The 16,694-nt window shown below is 36.7% G+C and overlaps 1 long non-coding RNA gene across 1 annotated transcript; it reads left to right on the top strand.

The window, feature by feature from the left end:
- Positions 1-7,260: 7,260 nt before the first annotated feature.
- On the top strand, positions 7,261-8,226 carry LOC111919581 (uncharacterized). Its single transcript, XR_002859539.3, has 3 exons — positions 7,261-7,400; positions 7,821-7,926; positions 8,193-8,226. It is a non-coding gene; the product is annotated as an uncharacterized LOC111919581 (long non-coding RNA).
- Positions 8,227-16,694: the final 8,468 nt, after the last annotated feature.

The raw sequence follows: 16,694 nt of genomic DNA, 5'->3' as shown, positions 1-16,694 counted from the left end.
TATCACAGAGGCGTGCGCCAGATCTTGATGGAGGAGGCGCACAAATCCCGATTTTCTATTCATCCAGGGGCGATGAAGATGTATCGAGATCTTCGCCTGGACTATTGGTGGCCCTGCATCAAGCGGGATGTGGCATGGTACGTCGAGCGGTGTTTGACCTGTAGGAAGGTCAAGGCCGAGCACCAGAGACCGCATGGCAAGATGTAGCCGTTGGATATCCCATTGTGGAAATGGGAGGATATTACGATGGATTTCATCATAAAGCTTCCCCGGACGGCGCGAGGAGTAGATTCGATTTGGGTCATCGTGGATCGATTGACCAAGAGCGCCCATTTTATTCCGATTCAGGAAAGTATCTCGGCCGAAAATCTGGCCGATATCTACATCAGGGAGATAATGGCGCGGCACGGGGTGCCAGTGTCAGTGATATCAGATCAAGATGTGCGGTTCACTTCCAGGTTTTGGAAGAAATTCCATGACGAGTTGGGCACTCGTCTGCACTTTAGCACCGCCTTCCACCCGCAGACGGATGGTCATAGTGAGCGAACCATCCAGACTTTGGAGGATATGTTGCGGGCATGCGTGCTAGACTTCGGTGGTAGCTGGGATACCTATCTTCCCTTGGCTGAGTTCTCGTACAACAACAGCAACCACGCGAGTAGTGACCGTCCCCCATTCGAGATGTTGTACGGTCGGAAGTGCAGGACCGCGATATGTTGGGGAGAAGTTGGCCAGAGGGTCATGGGGAGCACCGAGGTGGTTCTCAAGACAACCGAGAAAATCCAGCAGGTTCGGAGAAGGCTTCAGACTGTGCAGAGTCGACAGAAAAGTTATCCCGACAAGCGTCGATTAGACCAGGAGTTCCGGGTCGGGGATATGGTTCTCCTGAAAGTGTCGCCTTGGAAAGGCGTCATCCGATTCAGGAAGCGGGGCAAGTTGTGCCTGAGGTACATTGGATCGTTCAGGGTTGTAGCCCAGGTGTGCAAGGTGGCATATAGGCTGGATCTGCCAGCCGAGCTCAGCCAGATCCACAGCACCTTCCATGTCTCCCAGCTGCGGAAGTGCCTCGTGGATGATTCAGCGGTGGTGCCATTAGAGGATATACATGTTGATGACAGCCTGAATTACATTGAGCGCCCGGTCGCAATCCTCGACCGGAAGTCGAAGGATCTAAGGAACAAGAGGGTGGAGTTAGTGAAGGTGGAGTGGCAGCACCAAAAGGGGTCCGAGTGGACTTGGGAGCCGGTGGAAGAAATGATGGAGTATTACCCCGAGCTGTTTCAGGATCAAGAAGCAGACTTCGAGGATGAAGTCTAAAATAAGTGGGGGAGATTTGTAGCACCTGGTTCCTGGTACGTAAAATTTATCTTAGTGTTTTCTTCATTTTTAGCCTTGGACTTGGCGAGTTGTAGGTCCGAATCGCCGAGTAGAGACGGGATCCGAAACGCGTTTCAGTTGGCGACTCGGCGAGTCCATATTCTAGACTCGGCGAGTCCACGCTGTTTGATGAAACCCTAAATTTCAAGGGTTTGCACCCTGTTTAAACCCTCTTATCCTCCCCAAGCTCACCCCCATTCACCCTCCAGAGCTCTATACTTCATTCAAGCCTTGTTCCTTGGGAGTTTGAAGCTTTTTGGTGTGTTTTCTTGAAGATTTGTTGAGGGAAGGAGTGGATCAAGAAGAGAAGAAAGAGGCTAGGCATATTTGGGTCATCTCAGTGATTTCCTGGAGGTATAACTTAGTTTCCCTATGTTTTCATGCTTATTGTCCTTTATAGCTTCATGGAAGTCCTTCTTGAGCCTTTCCCCAAGCTTGTTTGTGCATTGTGGGTTGTAATAAGTTATTAGCCTCCAGATCTAGGCATGACTGAGCTCCAGGAGCTAGGATCTACTGCCTTTATGGAGCCATATTGCATGAAAGCCCTAGATCTACTCTTTTGGTGCATTTTGAGCCCTAAAACCCTCATGGGTGTTTATTTACATGTAAAGTTGGAAACTCTACGTGTTAAACAGGCCCCAAAAAACCAGATCTACGATTGACATGAGTTGGATTCAAGCAGAATCGCGTGTATAGTTTTTGGTTGTGGCCGACTCGGCGAGTCGTTCATCTAACTCGGCGAGTCGATTCGCGAGTCCCCGAGTTTTCTCCCTTTTCGTATATACGGGTTGGAGTAGTGAGTCATTGGGTGTGACTCAGTGGGTCGGAAGCCAGACTCAGTCATGAAGTAACTCGGCGAGTTCAAGGCAATCTTCTTGCCTCAAGAACAACTTGGCGAGTTGTTCATACAACTCGGCGAGTCACAGCTTAGAGTGTTCTTCGGATGAAGATGAACTCGACAAGTTGTTCATACAACTCGGAGAGTGGGATGAAGGACTATTGGCCATGGGTTTAGAAGGAGAACTCGTCGAGTCAGCGCCTACCTCGACGAGTAGAGACAAAATTATGGTCAGACTAAGGGACAGGGACTCGGCGAGTTGGCAAGCCAACTCGGCGAGTCAGGTCAGCTGGCAGTTGACTTTGACTTTGACTCTTGGCTGGTTAGGGGTAAACGGTCATTTTATCCTGAGGTCGGTTAGCAGTATTTGACTAAGTGTTTTGTGGGAATTATTAGCCGGAGGATTTCCGAAGCGGCAGCAGCAGAAGACAGTTAGTTCCCACACCGATCAGCAGCTACTTTGAGGTGAGTTACCTTCTAGTAGCGGTGGGTCTACGGCCACAATGCCGACCCACCAGATGGAGTTGTAAGTTAGATGATTGTCTTTGTGATATCATCTAGGTTTTCTACTACCTGATATGTTATATGCTGGCATGATATGTATATGTGATAGTAGTAGAGTTCGGTTGTTAGGACCGAAGGGTAGGTCAGACACCCCAGATATGTCTGACAGTATGTGATGATATGTTTATATGCAGGCATGATATGTTATATGTGATAGTGGTAGTAGGAGGGGGATAGTCCCCAAGTTTGGGCGTTAGGACCAAAGGGTAGATTAGGCATCCCATATATGTCTGATAATATGTTATGTTATGATATATGTGATAGTAGCAGTAGGGGTGAAATAGTCCCCGAGGATCGGTTGTTAGGACCGATGGGTAGTCAGCACCCCAGAATGGCTTGACATGGGTAGTCAGCACCCCAGAACGGCTTGACACGGGTAGGTCGGCACCCCAGAATGGCCGTATTGGGTAGGTCGGGCACCCCATAATTGCCCGGCAGTATGCATGATATGTGAATGTATGTTATGCGGTATGTTCGGGGGAACTCACTAAGCTTCGTGCTTACAGTTTCAGTTTTGGTTTCAGGTACCTCTTCTTCGAAGGGGAAGGAGCTGGCACGGTAGCGATACATCACACACATGCTTGTATTCCGCATCATGAGATCTTCCGGGGGATTTGTACTCTGACACTTTTATGTTTTAACAAAATGTTTTCCAGACATGTTCTATCTTCTGTGAAACGATATGATTGTTGAACGTTTATTTCTAATGTTTCGCTAAGTACATGTTTTAAAAAAATGAAATTTTTGGCTCGTATTTTTGGGATGTTACAACAAGCATACACGCATCGACCTTTACTTTATAAATGGTCCGCCTCCCATGCCTACAACATACAACTGGTCTGCACCTGGCCTAAAACACACTGCTAGCTCGCTCGCGTATCTTGTCCTACCACCACAACCAAACAAGGAACAAGTAGGAAAGCCTAGATCAAGATTTCTCAAGTCCTCATATGACTATATACAACCCCTTGGGCACTCAACTTGACGATCCCCAACCCACTGATACTTTCACCATCATATCACTACCCCTTATGTCCTATCATGGAAGGATATACATTGTAACATATAGTAGAGTGAGGAAAGTCACTTAAATCGAAGACCTGAAGAAACATAACAACACTATCAATTCCTCCCACCGGTCGATCCTGCGAACCGGCTAATCACAGAACAAAGATCAATCCTCAATCGACAATACAAATCCTTCAAGTTTGACCTAACGTCAAACTAGTCAAAAGCTAACAGTCAACGGTTAACAAAAGTCAATGGTCATCAAAACAACATCCACCTCATTGTGGCAAGGTGTTAGCTAAGATGTGGCCAAGTAAGGACAAAACAATCTAGAATCTGAGCACCACCACGTTGTGGAATGCTCTAGGAAACATCATGATTTTTGGGAGAGTGCCATATTTTCATTAAGTGTTTAATCCTTACAGAACTAAACCCATAACTTCAGACATAGTCCTTTTCAATGACTTAATGGACAAAGTTTCCAACTTTATCTATTAGGACTTCATCAAAAGGCTAGATCTACAATCCTAAGTTCATTAAGTCCTTAAGGTCACCAAAATTTGTTTATATACACTAGGTGACTCCAAACATGACTCTTTTCTCAATCATCATAAAAAGCTCTAGAGTTCCTCAAACTCCAAGAGCTTCCATGCAAAGGACCAAATGTTGGATCTATATGCTCAAGAATCATTGAATGATGACATATGATCCTATATGGTCATACCTTTATCAAGTTGGTACATTTTGTATAATTATTATCAATATGATTATTAATAAATGATATCAAATCTTGTATTTAATTAGGGAATAATTATTATTTATTGTGAAAATAATAATTAAAGAGTGTATAACTAGTTATTATATCATATGGTTTGATTTAATAAGTCATGTACAAAGTTTTGGACACTTTGTTTAACCTTGGAATAACTTACTAGTTACCTATAACTAATTGTTCTAACTTGAAAATGATTATAACTCTTTCTGCATGTGTAGGCCAAAAAGTTGGAAGGCATGGGAGGTTGGTTGTAAACCTCCTTTCTTTGTTCCCCATGCCCCTTAAGTATGGTCATTACTTTAGATTAAAATAAAGGGTTACTTTTGACTTGGACGGAAGTATATAAAGGAGTGTTTTCCCACAAAAACACTCACACTTTCACTTAGAAAAAGGATCAAAACCGTAGGTCTCTCTTCTCCATCTCTTCTTCTTGTCTTTTGAAGTGTAGTGAAGATTGGGTACTACCTTTGTGTCTTCCTTTAGTGCTTATTTGTTAAGTACTTAAAGGCTTAAAGAACACATCATATAAAAGAAGGAACTAGTATTCCAAATGTCTTATTCTTAATGGTGGATACTTGTAGAGAAGATCATCCTCTTTGATGTTTCCATCTTCCTTAACACCCCAAAACCAAGGGTTCAAAAGCTCAAAAGATTGTTATTCTAAAACACCCAATGGTAGTTTGTAATATCATTCTAACCTCTTTAAAAGAATCATTGGTGGTTTTTCTTTTAAAATATCTCAAAAATAATATTGTTATTTTTAAAGCTTCTGTTGCGGTTTTTATGAAAAACTCTCTTATATTTTGTAATAAAAACCCATCAGTGCTATCAGAGCCATCTTTTATATGTTAGAATGATTTTTTATGTTTGATAATCTTTGGTTTTTGGATAACAAGCATGAATTTCTTTTTGCTAAGAAATGTCCATATTTGTCTTCTTTGACAACTTTTAGTTTAAAATTGATTATTTTTCACTACTAGAAAAAAGCCCTTTAATGACGCGCAAACAATGACACACGCTGATAGACGATACGCATTTGTGCGTGCCGTAAAAAATAATGTCAGTTTTGCAAAATATGAAGGATAGAGGGCACCGCATTTGTGCGTGCCCTAAAATTAGTGTCAGAAAAGAAAAAAAAGAAAAAGCGGAGGGCACCTTTCATAAAACGTGTGTCATCTAAGAGTGTCGCTTTATAATTTTTTAATGAAACATGCGTTTTAAGCGGGATTTCACCCGCCTATACTGGATCCCAAAAATTAAACCCCCCCGCCTCTTCCGATTAGCAAGAAAAAGCCCTAGGGCGTTGGTCGTCATAGCAGCATCGCACCACCACCCAACCTCCGATCTCGCACCGCCAACTGTCTCCGACCATCTTCTCCAACCATTTGGGAGAAGTTGTTCCCAAACGTTTCAACATTTCATTACGTTTGACCAGCTTCTAAACCAATTTTCCCTTCGATTTTACGAAGACATCCTATTTTTCTTCTTGAGCGATTCCCCCCTTATCCTCTAATTACTTTCTCGGCTTCTCCCCTGACTTACAACAAGAAAACCCTAGTTCTTTCCTTTAACTCGTCTTTGCAAAATCAAGCGCATACAACCATCATCTATGAGAGTACGTATGTCTTCTTCCTCTTACAATCGCTAAGCCCTAACACCGAAAATTGAAAGTCAATTGACCCTCCGTTCGAAGAAAAAGGTAAGAATTTTCCTTTATTTATTCCATTCTGTTACTTTGACCTCATATTCTTTTGTTCTTCATCTTTTTTCTTCCAAATTATCAACTCTAGCCCTATACTGTGTTTTCTTTAAATGGAGAACTATTCAATTTAGGGCTTGATTGCAATTTTCTCCACGAAGCCCTTCTTCAGTAGTCAGCTTTTTCATCTTTTTTCTGAAGGACCAATGCCCTTCTTTAGTGATTTCAGGATCCATGTAAGTATCAATGTTGAATTCATCTTTTTCCGATTGCTTTTCCATCTCAGAATGCAAATAGGTCTGGAATTTTACATCATCTGTGATTTTAAGGGATGAACTTTCTTTTAAAGACCTTGCAAATTCCTTCTCGCTTTTTGATTTTCCACTTAGAACTAATACAACAGGTCGTTGGGACTCCATGTTTGCTATAAAAAAGCACGATCCAGTTAGTATACACATATCATAAACACTGGATTCTACAATCTTAGATGATAGCTTTTCACTCCCCTTTGACATCCAGATCTTGGGTGGAGATGCATAAAATCCACATTTGGTCTGATGTCCATCTTCTCTGTTTCCATTATTGTATTATGGGAATGGGTGTATTTATATTTATGGTATTAGTTGTAAGTTCTAATAGAATTTAAATTAAAAAGTCCACGTTGGATACCATGTCAGCACCACATGGACATAGAGTGGACACTATTTGCCAACTATATGCCACATAGGATGCCTTCTCAGATGGGTTTACCTGTTCAAATGCTTAAAGCGGAACAAAATATGAAGTTCAATGTTCGGTTTGTATAAGACTACAAGTACATGGTGAGTGACCTAGCATGCAATATGGCAATAGTTTGTGGCTATTATGTTATGTGACATAACCACTTTTTTAATAAGACGATCGATTATTTCCATATTGGTGTAAACATGTGAAAATCTGATGATTATTTTTAGATTTTAGAACGTATATCTTCCAAAGGTTATATAGCAATTTGATAGAAACAAACTTTACTTTTCTATGATAAAGTACCAGGCACCACAGGTACAGGTTAATAATGCTAATGGGGGGTATGGCTATCAAGATACTCGGATGCAGTTGTATTCACCTGTTAATACTCTGGAAGAGCAAACTAGGCAATTGTAAGCGTTCTTTTCAATTTGTTATGTACTTCATATCCCCTCCCCCTCTCTTTCTTTCTCTATAATATAAGAAGAAAATAAAGTATTGATGTGGAGAATCCGTGTGAAGTATAGGATGCCAACTCAGCATTTCTACCGATAGAATGAATGGGATAAAAATTAATGACTAAATTGAAACTTCTAGGGATTTTTACTGTGTACAATTTGAAGATGGTTATTGCAATTCGTTGGTTCCTAATTATGTGGAGGACAAATAAATCCGATATTTTATACCCTTTGGCATGTATTTCACCAAAGGGATCCTTGTAAAAAGAGATCGTGTCACCTTTTGACATTATCAGGTCCTTAGTTAGAACTTAGAATTGATGGTGGTTGTTTTTATGACACAAACTAGTGATTTTGGTTTTCTTGCTGCTTTAGTTCTCTAAATATTCCTCGTGCAAGGGAAGAAACTCTCTCCAGACATTCTATTTTGGGCCCGAATGGACTTCGTGGACAACACCCAGCTCCTACCTTCAATGTTGCGGTAACTTCATTTTCTTTTTGGATTCGTCTAAATGCATAGCATTAGCATCTTACTTTCATTTTTTTCTTCCTATTATTGCATGAAAAATCTACTCAATCATAGCAGTAAATATCTTGTCTTTGCATGACATTACTATAATTGGGTGCTACGATGTTATAATAGGAAAAGGAAAGTAACAAATAAATTTAAAAGTACGTTGTTATTTGTTCATGTAACCTTTTTTGATTTAGTAACATGGAGTGCTTATACTCTTATATGTATCTCAGGTTCGTTATCCAAGCAATATAGATTTGTCACCATCAGAGAGTTCCATGAATTCTTCTCTCAAACTTGGAAGTGGTTCTACTTCTACCAGACAGAATTATGCAGGTAAGCAAGGTGATTGTTTTCAGTTTACATTAAGGTTATCCTTATTGAATCAATATGTTTTCTTGTAGGAAAACATCCCTATTTACAGAATCACATGCCTACCCAAGGTCCTGGGGGTGGTCTGCTTTCACAAAACCAGAGGACAGCAGTTCCTCAAGTATCTTGGGTTAGCAGTGGTCAAGGTGTAACAGATCTCCCATTCCCAAAAAGGCTGGGAGTTGAGTTTAATGGGAGAGATAGCCCTCAATCTGCTAAGAGACAAATAAGCTTGCAGACAACTAGTGCAGGTATCCTGAGTGGCATAAGACTGTTTTTATACAGTTATAGACAACAAGTTAAGTCTTACTTATCATGTGAGATTAATTTTTTATTTTCAGGTCAAAGTCAAACACGTCAGTATCTAGATAATGTTGTTCGACCTTCTATTGGTATGACTACTTGCTCTCTTTTTAATTTCTTGAGATCGTTTTTATGACAATCAGATCGAATTGATGCAGCACCTGTCAGTTATCCAATGAATCCTCAAGGTCCCCTTTTCAGTAATGGTAAATAAAAACCTAAGAAGTGTATGTATACAGTTGGATATATTGCATACATATTTGATATTTTTTTTTTGTTTGGTCTTATGTAGGCCAATCTCAAATGGTTTAGCTTCCTAACAATCCTAGAGGACAAGCTCCTACAACTTCTGTTGATGGTCTCTCTAATAATTCTGAGTATTATGCGAGACCATATCACAAGAGAAGTGCAGTGGCCCAACCTTCAGGCCCCCATTGGGTTCAACGCCAGAAGATGTCACATCCAACAACTACTCATCATTCAATGCCAATCCGATTCCCCACAAAACCAGCTGCTTCTGTAACAGCCAATGTTGCTCATCCTTCCATACCAATCTACCAATCACAATCACAGACTCAACAACGTGTTCGTGCTCTTATGAATCCATCTATACCTTACACATCAAATTTTAGACCTCATGTTCCTGTGACAGCTGCTCCTAGTCCTACAGTCTCTCATATTACATGGAAAGGTACACTATCGTTTCTTACTCTTACTATTTCTTCATATATATATATATATATATATATATATATATATATATATATATATATATATATATATGACATGGTAACTACTAACTAATGTAATGTGTTTGATTATATGCCAGATACTGAGACAAGTCCTCCTGAATTGACAAAATATAACTGCTTGCTATGAAAGAGGGATCTTTCATTAACATCAGAAGGTGCAGTATACCAGCCTACAGCACCACCAACAGTTGCTGTTCTTCCTTGTGGCCATACTTTTCATGATCAATGTTTGCAAAAAATCACTCCTCAAGACCAAGCAAAAGATCCGCCTTGCATTCCTTGCGCCATTGGTGAAAATTAGGTCCCATCTCTATTCTCTAACCCTACTTTTTATGGGTCCTTATATAAATATCTACATATTAAACGTATAGATAGATGATGATATTTGAGATCAATTGGATGATTTTTGTTCTAATCACATAACTTAAAACTCTGCTAAACTGGTAGAGAACTGAAAAGATTTGATTTAGACCGGGTATTTTAGGTTTGGAACGTGATTCTCATTTCAATTGAGTACATATTTAGAGTTCTTTGGTCTTGTTTGAAATATATTGGATGATTTATTTAACAAAATGTACATAAAGTTATGAATCTAACTTGGCAATTTTTGGTAGTCCACTTTTGAATTTTGCATATCGTATACAAGAAAACACGAGTTTTTTCTTATGCGACTACTACAAGTTATTTTATGGAAGACTTAAGTTTGTAAGTTTTTGTCGGTTTTACCCTCTTGTAGATTTTAGGTTCATTAAATTCGGATATTTGCAACTTTTTTTTTAATTTTAATTTTACCCTCTAGTTTGTTAAAGCCTTTAAGTTTGATAGAAATGTTTGATTTTACTCTTTCTTTTTGGTTCATAAAAGCCCTTAAGTTTGGTTTTCTAGTTCATTGTTTACCGTGAGACTGACCAACCTAGCAAGCTACAGGTGATTAGGGGTCCTTCGTGTGTGTGTGTATTTCTTTCATTATACAATTTTTATCTATTTATTATAGTGATATTTTCCTTACATATTGTTTATCTAATAGATCCGTGATGAAGGCACAAAATGGCCATTTCCTGTTCAAATTGAGAAGGAAGACACCATATTTCTTGTTTTGAAGGAGGAAGATGGCACTCCGGAAATTTGAAGGACTGGAATACGAGGTTATGAAGAGGGATCACGTTTCATTGTTGTACTCCGTTGTGGACCAAGATATGGCCCCATTAGGTACACACACATCATATAACTTTGTATATTTATCAAAATGAAGGATAATTCAAGAAGCCCACTTTTATTTATTTCCATGCTTCTGCCTTACTTGTGAAAAAATTGTGCTTGACAGGATTGAAAACAGAACAGTTGGAGAAGTTGTTAGAATTTGGTAGCCTGGTTTGAATAATTGTGTGCATAACAGTAATGAGGTTCTACCATTCAGTATTTCCTTATTCTCCTTTCACATTTTTTTCTTTATATCATCAAACATATAGCTGTAAAAGAACTAACTTTAATAAGGAAATAAATTAATTGTTGAAGTTTTTGATTGATTAAGTGTCTTGATTGAAACTGTTTGTACATGTTTTGACAAGGAGTTGTTGTATCTATTCAGAGTAGGCTTAGAGCAATGGTTGCAAGAGATGAGTTCAGAAGAAGAAGAAGAAACCAGGCTGCAACTAACGTGTTGACTTATTGTTGTTTTTTGTGCAGAAAGGTGCTTTATGTTCTGATACTAGTATTGGTCAAGGGGGTACTATTACATGGAAGGTGCTTCAATACACACTTGCTTACTCCATTGTACACAAACTAAGGAAATAGGAAAACACACAACGGAAATTGGAAAACAAATGAAAATGACAAGTGATTTTGTGCTGTGTTTACAGGGTTGATGAAAGCGAATAGCTCTCGAGTTAGAAGTAGAAAAGAAAGCTCAAGCCGAAAGAGATAAGATGCTGAAAATGCAAGTGTTGTATTCTTCATTTCAATTGTTAGTATGAAACATAGAGTAGATTAGATGAATGCAAATTTATATATTGTAAGAATTAGAGTTGTATGACATTAAAGTTTATTCAATGGATTGTATTTTTTTGTATATGGTATTTTGTTTCTATTATGACACATTAAATGCAAATTTAATTTAAAAATTAATAAATATATAAATATATATTTTTTTAAATATTTAAACTTACGATATGCAAAAATGTGTGTCATCTTCACTTATGACATGGCCTTTCTTGACAGGGGCTTTCTTGATACGCATTGCATGTCATTAACACGCGCGTCGTAAGGTTACGACACGCGAATGCGTGTCGTCTTCCTTTATGACAGGGCCTTCCTTGATACGCATTGCGTGTCGTAATTGCGCGTCGTAAATGAACGTCGTAAATGCGCGTCGTCTCTCTTTATGACAGGGCCTTCCTTGACGCGTATTTGCGCGTCGTCTGAGCCTTTTACGACGCGCAATGAGCGTCGTAAAAGGCTGTTTTTCTAGTACTGTTTATATATAACCACTTTTCATGCATTTTGGTTATATAAAAGCTGCCTAAGAAAAAGCAAATAGTTGTTTTTTATTATGTTTGATATGTTGTGTATAAACAAGCCATTTAGACATTCATGTTGTGTTTGGTTGGTATTTATTTATTCATAAGATGTGATAGATAAAAATGTATTTTTTTTCATTTGTTTATCTGTTGTAATAAATTAGTTAAAATAGTTGTATTTTTAGTTAAATGTAACAAGATGAAGAAATGACCATTTTGAAGACGACTTAACAACTTGAGACTATAATCCCAACCATTAGCTTCTACTATTGGTTTTGGGTTTAATTATAATGTTAATGGTTTAAGTGTTATAACCTTTGACAACATGAAGATTTGAAGTTCTTTTTGCAAGAAAGAGTTGTATTGGCAAGTAGGAATTTGAAGACATTTTGAAGTGTCCCTTATGTCCTTTAGGAAAAACTTAATAATTCTTTTGTTGGTTCATAAGAATTATTACTAGATATGTCTTGGTTTATACACATTTTAATGCATGATTGTGATGTTTATTTTATGTCATTGCATGTTATGTTCTTATGTATGAAAATGGTTTTTATATGTTATTTGAAACTAGTTACAGATTAAAAATCGATTTTTTTGGAGTTTAAACTATTTGCAGATTAAAAATCGATTTTTTTTGTTGAAAATAGTTTTATTGTAAAACTTATAAGTAACCAACTTTAACATATTTAAAATGGTTTAAAAGGTGTTTAAACATTATATAAACTCCATGTCTTTATAATAAATAAGAGTTTTTATTAAAAAACTAAAATCGGTTTATAGCGTTATAACGACAATAATAAAACTAGTGATTATTTTTATGTCGAAACTTAATATATGATATTAGTTTTTTAAACCTAACGCAACATGTTGATATTATGTTTTATGTATGTCAAATGAGATTTAAAACATAAGTGTCATCACCAAGTTTTGGTTTGTCAAAATACAACTTTGATCATAAAATGTATAAAATTGAGTTTATAAAATAAAATAAGTTTTATTATAAAAATTCATAAAGTCATAAGATTTTGATTGTTAAAAAAATATTTAAAATTTTGATTTTAGAACTCATCCAAAACTCCAAGTCTTAAGTATAAAATGAAAATTTATTAAAGACTATAATCGGTTCTTAAAGGGTTCTACGACTAAACATTAAATATTAGATTTTAGTTTATAATTGATCGCAGCTAATAGTAAATAAAATAAAATTTTATTTGGTACCTAAAGAAACTTATTACAAGTGATATGATTTTTATAAAAAGGTACACAAATTGTTGGATGCATTCAATATTCATGAGACCATGTCTTTATAACAACGTTTGTAAATCATACATAAAACCTTTCTAAAAGATGCAAGTCATTGTCGTCCTTTTGAAGAACACTCGGGCATCTTTTGTACGGTCTTAGTGGGCGATAGGTAACCTAACCACTAGGATTCTCTTATGATGTTCATGATGGTTTTGTATTTTCTAATGACATAAGGATCACCTACTCACTAGTTAGTTGTAATGCTACAAGTTGTTTCAAGTAGGAAAACATGATCGGAATCTTGTGTGATAAAGGTCACCTAAGCATGAGTGGTCTAAGGCATAGATGGGATCAAACATGCTAAGTTAAATAAAAAAGTTGTTTGGGATCCCATTATCTAGGAATTACATATTTTATGGAATTGATAATCGTTAGCTACCGCGTTTGATTAAATGGATGAGATAAAGGTCACATAACCATTTACTTGTTTCATTACTTGGATCCTAAACTTTAATAAATAATTTTTTTATAAACAATAAAAGTTATTAATTTTTAAAGATATAATACTTAATGTTGGATTAGATGTCTAAGCTCATAACTATTAGTGGTATGTACTCGACCCGAGTGTAGCATGATCCATTTGGGTTGCATATCATCAGGACAATTTGTTAGGATGGACTTTTGAGAGAAGGTAATTTATGGTTTATTAATATATTTTAAGTTATAATATATTAATATGAAATCATATGTTTTAATTAGTATTGATCAATAATTAATTTAGTGATCAAAAGAGACCAATTAAATTAATGGGAACTAATTATGATAATTAGTTATATTTATATGTGTTGGGCTTATGATCCATGTTGGACCAAGTTTATGTATGGATACATAAAGAGTTGGGCCACATGAACCATGGATCATAAAACCCATGGGTATGGATTTGGGTTATACCCATGACCCTTTGAATCCACACATATAAATATATGGTCTTAGCCTCAAAAATGTCACTTGAGTCATTCTTGAAGTTCATGGGTGTTTTTGGGTCCATGGAATTCTCTCTCAAGTTCTACCTGTGTCCATTAGGTGTTGTGACTTCATTTGAGGCTTCCACACTATTGGGCCTAAGCTCTTTAAGGCAAAATACACCAAGACTTCAAGCTCCATCAAATGGTATGTTATCCTAACTAGTATCTTATATGGTTTATGTCAAATGTATGCTAGTTAAAGGTTTAATGCCTTGGAAACCATTTGCATGTATAATTAGTGAAAACATAGATCCAAGGTATTTAGGGTTGTATGTGCACCATAGGATGTTGTATTATACCAAAAACCCAACAATGGTATCAAAGACATGGGTTGTTTTTTATTATATTTGATGCAAATGTTTGATTTTAAAAGTTGAAAACAAAAAGAAAAAAAAACATGAAGTTTGTCAAATTTTAAGATAATTACTTGATTTTATAGAAAATTAATTATTTGTAAAATTTGAGTCATTTTACTACAAGATTTGAATTTGGTCAATTTGTTAAAAGATACAATGATATAATTATTTTATTTGTTTTAAAAGTTTGATCTAAATTTTTTACGGAGTTACAAATTTTGTCATAAAATTTTGGAACTCAAAAGTCTTTTTTAAAAGTTATGATCTTAAGAGTTTTGAAACTTCCATAAGTTATGGATTGTCAAAAGTTTTTTTTTTGCGTTACCTTTTTTTATGGATTAATTTAGATTAATGAAAAAACTTTGTATTAGTTATTTTCAATCCAAATTAATCTACAAATTTCTCATAGAATGTGTTTTTGTAACTTGTTATCAAGTTATATGAAAAGTGACATTTATGATTCTAAAAACTCATAAATAATGTCATAGGTTACAAAATGAAGAGTCTTTTTCTCATAAGTAGTTTTTATGAACTCCATAACTTGTCCTCAAGTTATGGATGTTCAAGAGTCTCTTCATTTAAGTCTCTAAAACTTTGATTAAACTCATAAGTTATGAAAATCAAAAGAGTTTTGAATAGTTTCAAAACTTGCCCTCAAGTTTTGGAATTTGTAAAGATTTACTTATAAATGCTTTAATTCCAAATCAAGCCCCAGAATTTTAAAACTTTAAAAATTCAACCCTTATACTATTATTATAATTTTAATTATATAGATGGGGGTATAAGGTTGCTGCCTATAAAATGGCAGTTTAATGGGTGTCCACTCTCACCCACCGCTTCCTTGACTGGTGGAGGGTCCTTAGTCGAACGGGTAGGATAAAGACTATAATTCTCCCTTCACTAAAAGTATAATGATAAATACTAAGTAACTAAACACTTATAAATTCCCAATCTTAGTTACTTAGGAAAATGTGAAATAGTGCTAACCCATGAAATTACACTTTGCACCTTTGTTAAGTCATTAGTGGAGCGTGTGTGGTTAACCGACACACTAACATGGGACTGACAATGTGTGGCGAAGGGTAACTTAAGTTTATCATACATTGTTGGAGCGTGTGGGATTAGCCGGAACATCAATTAGGTGATAAAGTTGAGGGTACCAAGTCAATTTTCATGGTTATTCACACCTTGTTTGTGATCCTCGGCATCCCAGTCACAAACTTGAGAGGGCACAATCGAGATTCAAACATGCCATTGAAAGTCCAATGTATCTCAAAAGATCTAGGAGTTTCAAATCCAATTAAAACTTAATTATATTTCGTTTTCATGGTAGAAATTGGTAAATCGTCATTTACCTACCTTCAACTATTTTATAGCTTGGATTATGGCATCCCTCTTCTGGTAATAAATAGGTTGTTGGATCCTAGCCTTAATATTTCATATTGGGTGTTATATTAAGGACTTTAAATCAACTAAACTTGAATTTCTCCCATTATACGTGTCTAGTTAAGACAACTATGGTCTTCCCAAATCTTTAGGAACAAGCTTTCCTATTGAAGATGATATCCCACATGGCAATCAAGGTGAAACATTAATCCTTTTGTTGTGCATTAATGGGACTGGAAATCATTCTTTATTTCCTCCACCCCCTCCAATTATTCTCTCTATATCACAAGTTCAAATACTTGGAAAGTTCAAGGTCACTCAATCCCTATTGGTAAGCCGGGAGAGTCGGGTGTCGAAATCTCGAGGTAGTTGGCTGTTGACTTGGTTATTCAGTCACACCCTGATGACAAATCAAGACATGAACCTGAATGATATTACCTATTTGCTTGATGATACTAAATTAGCAATGATTTGGGGCACTGGTAAAACAAAATTTGATTGGAAGATCAACTTCTCAAACTTCCATGGACATTGACAATCATAACATTAGAAGTCCAGAAAAGCTTTCTCTTCCCAATGGAAAGGGATCGGTCATGGTCAAGTCATTTGACCTAATAGTAAAGAGAAAGGATAAGTCTGAGATAGTCTCATGTACCATTTCGATAGAGTCCATATGTTTCTTTTGCCCAAAGAAGGGGCATTGGTTGCGAAACTGCCAGATTTACCTGAAAGATCTGGTAAAGTCAAAAAGTTTGACTCTACTTCAAGTAAAGTCCATTA

This window comes from Lactuca sativa, chromosome 4 (assembly GCF_002870075.4).
Source record: "Lactuca sativa cultivar Salinas chromosome 4, Lsat_Salinas_v11, whole genome shotgun sequence".
Taxonomy (NCBI): domain Eukaryota; kingdom Viridiplantae; phylum Streptophyta; class Magnoliopsida; order Asterales; family Asteraceae; genus Lactuca; species Lactuca sativa.
The sequence above is the reverse complement of the archived record's forward strand: the minus strand, read 5'-3'. Positions and strand labels throughout refer to the sequence as shown.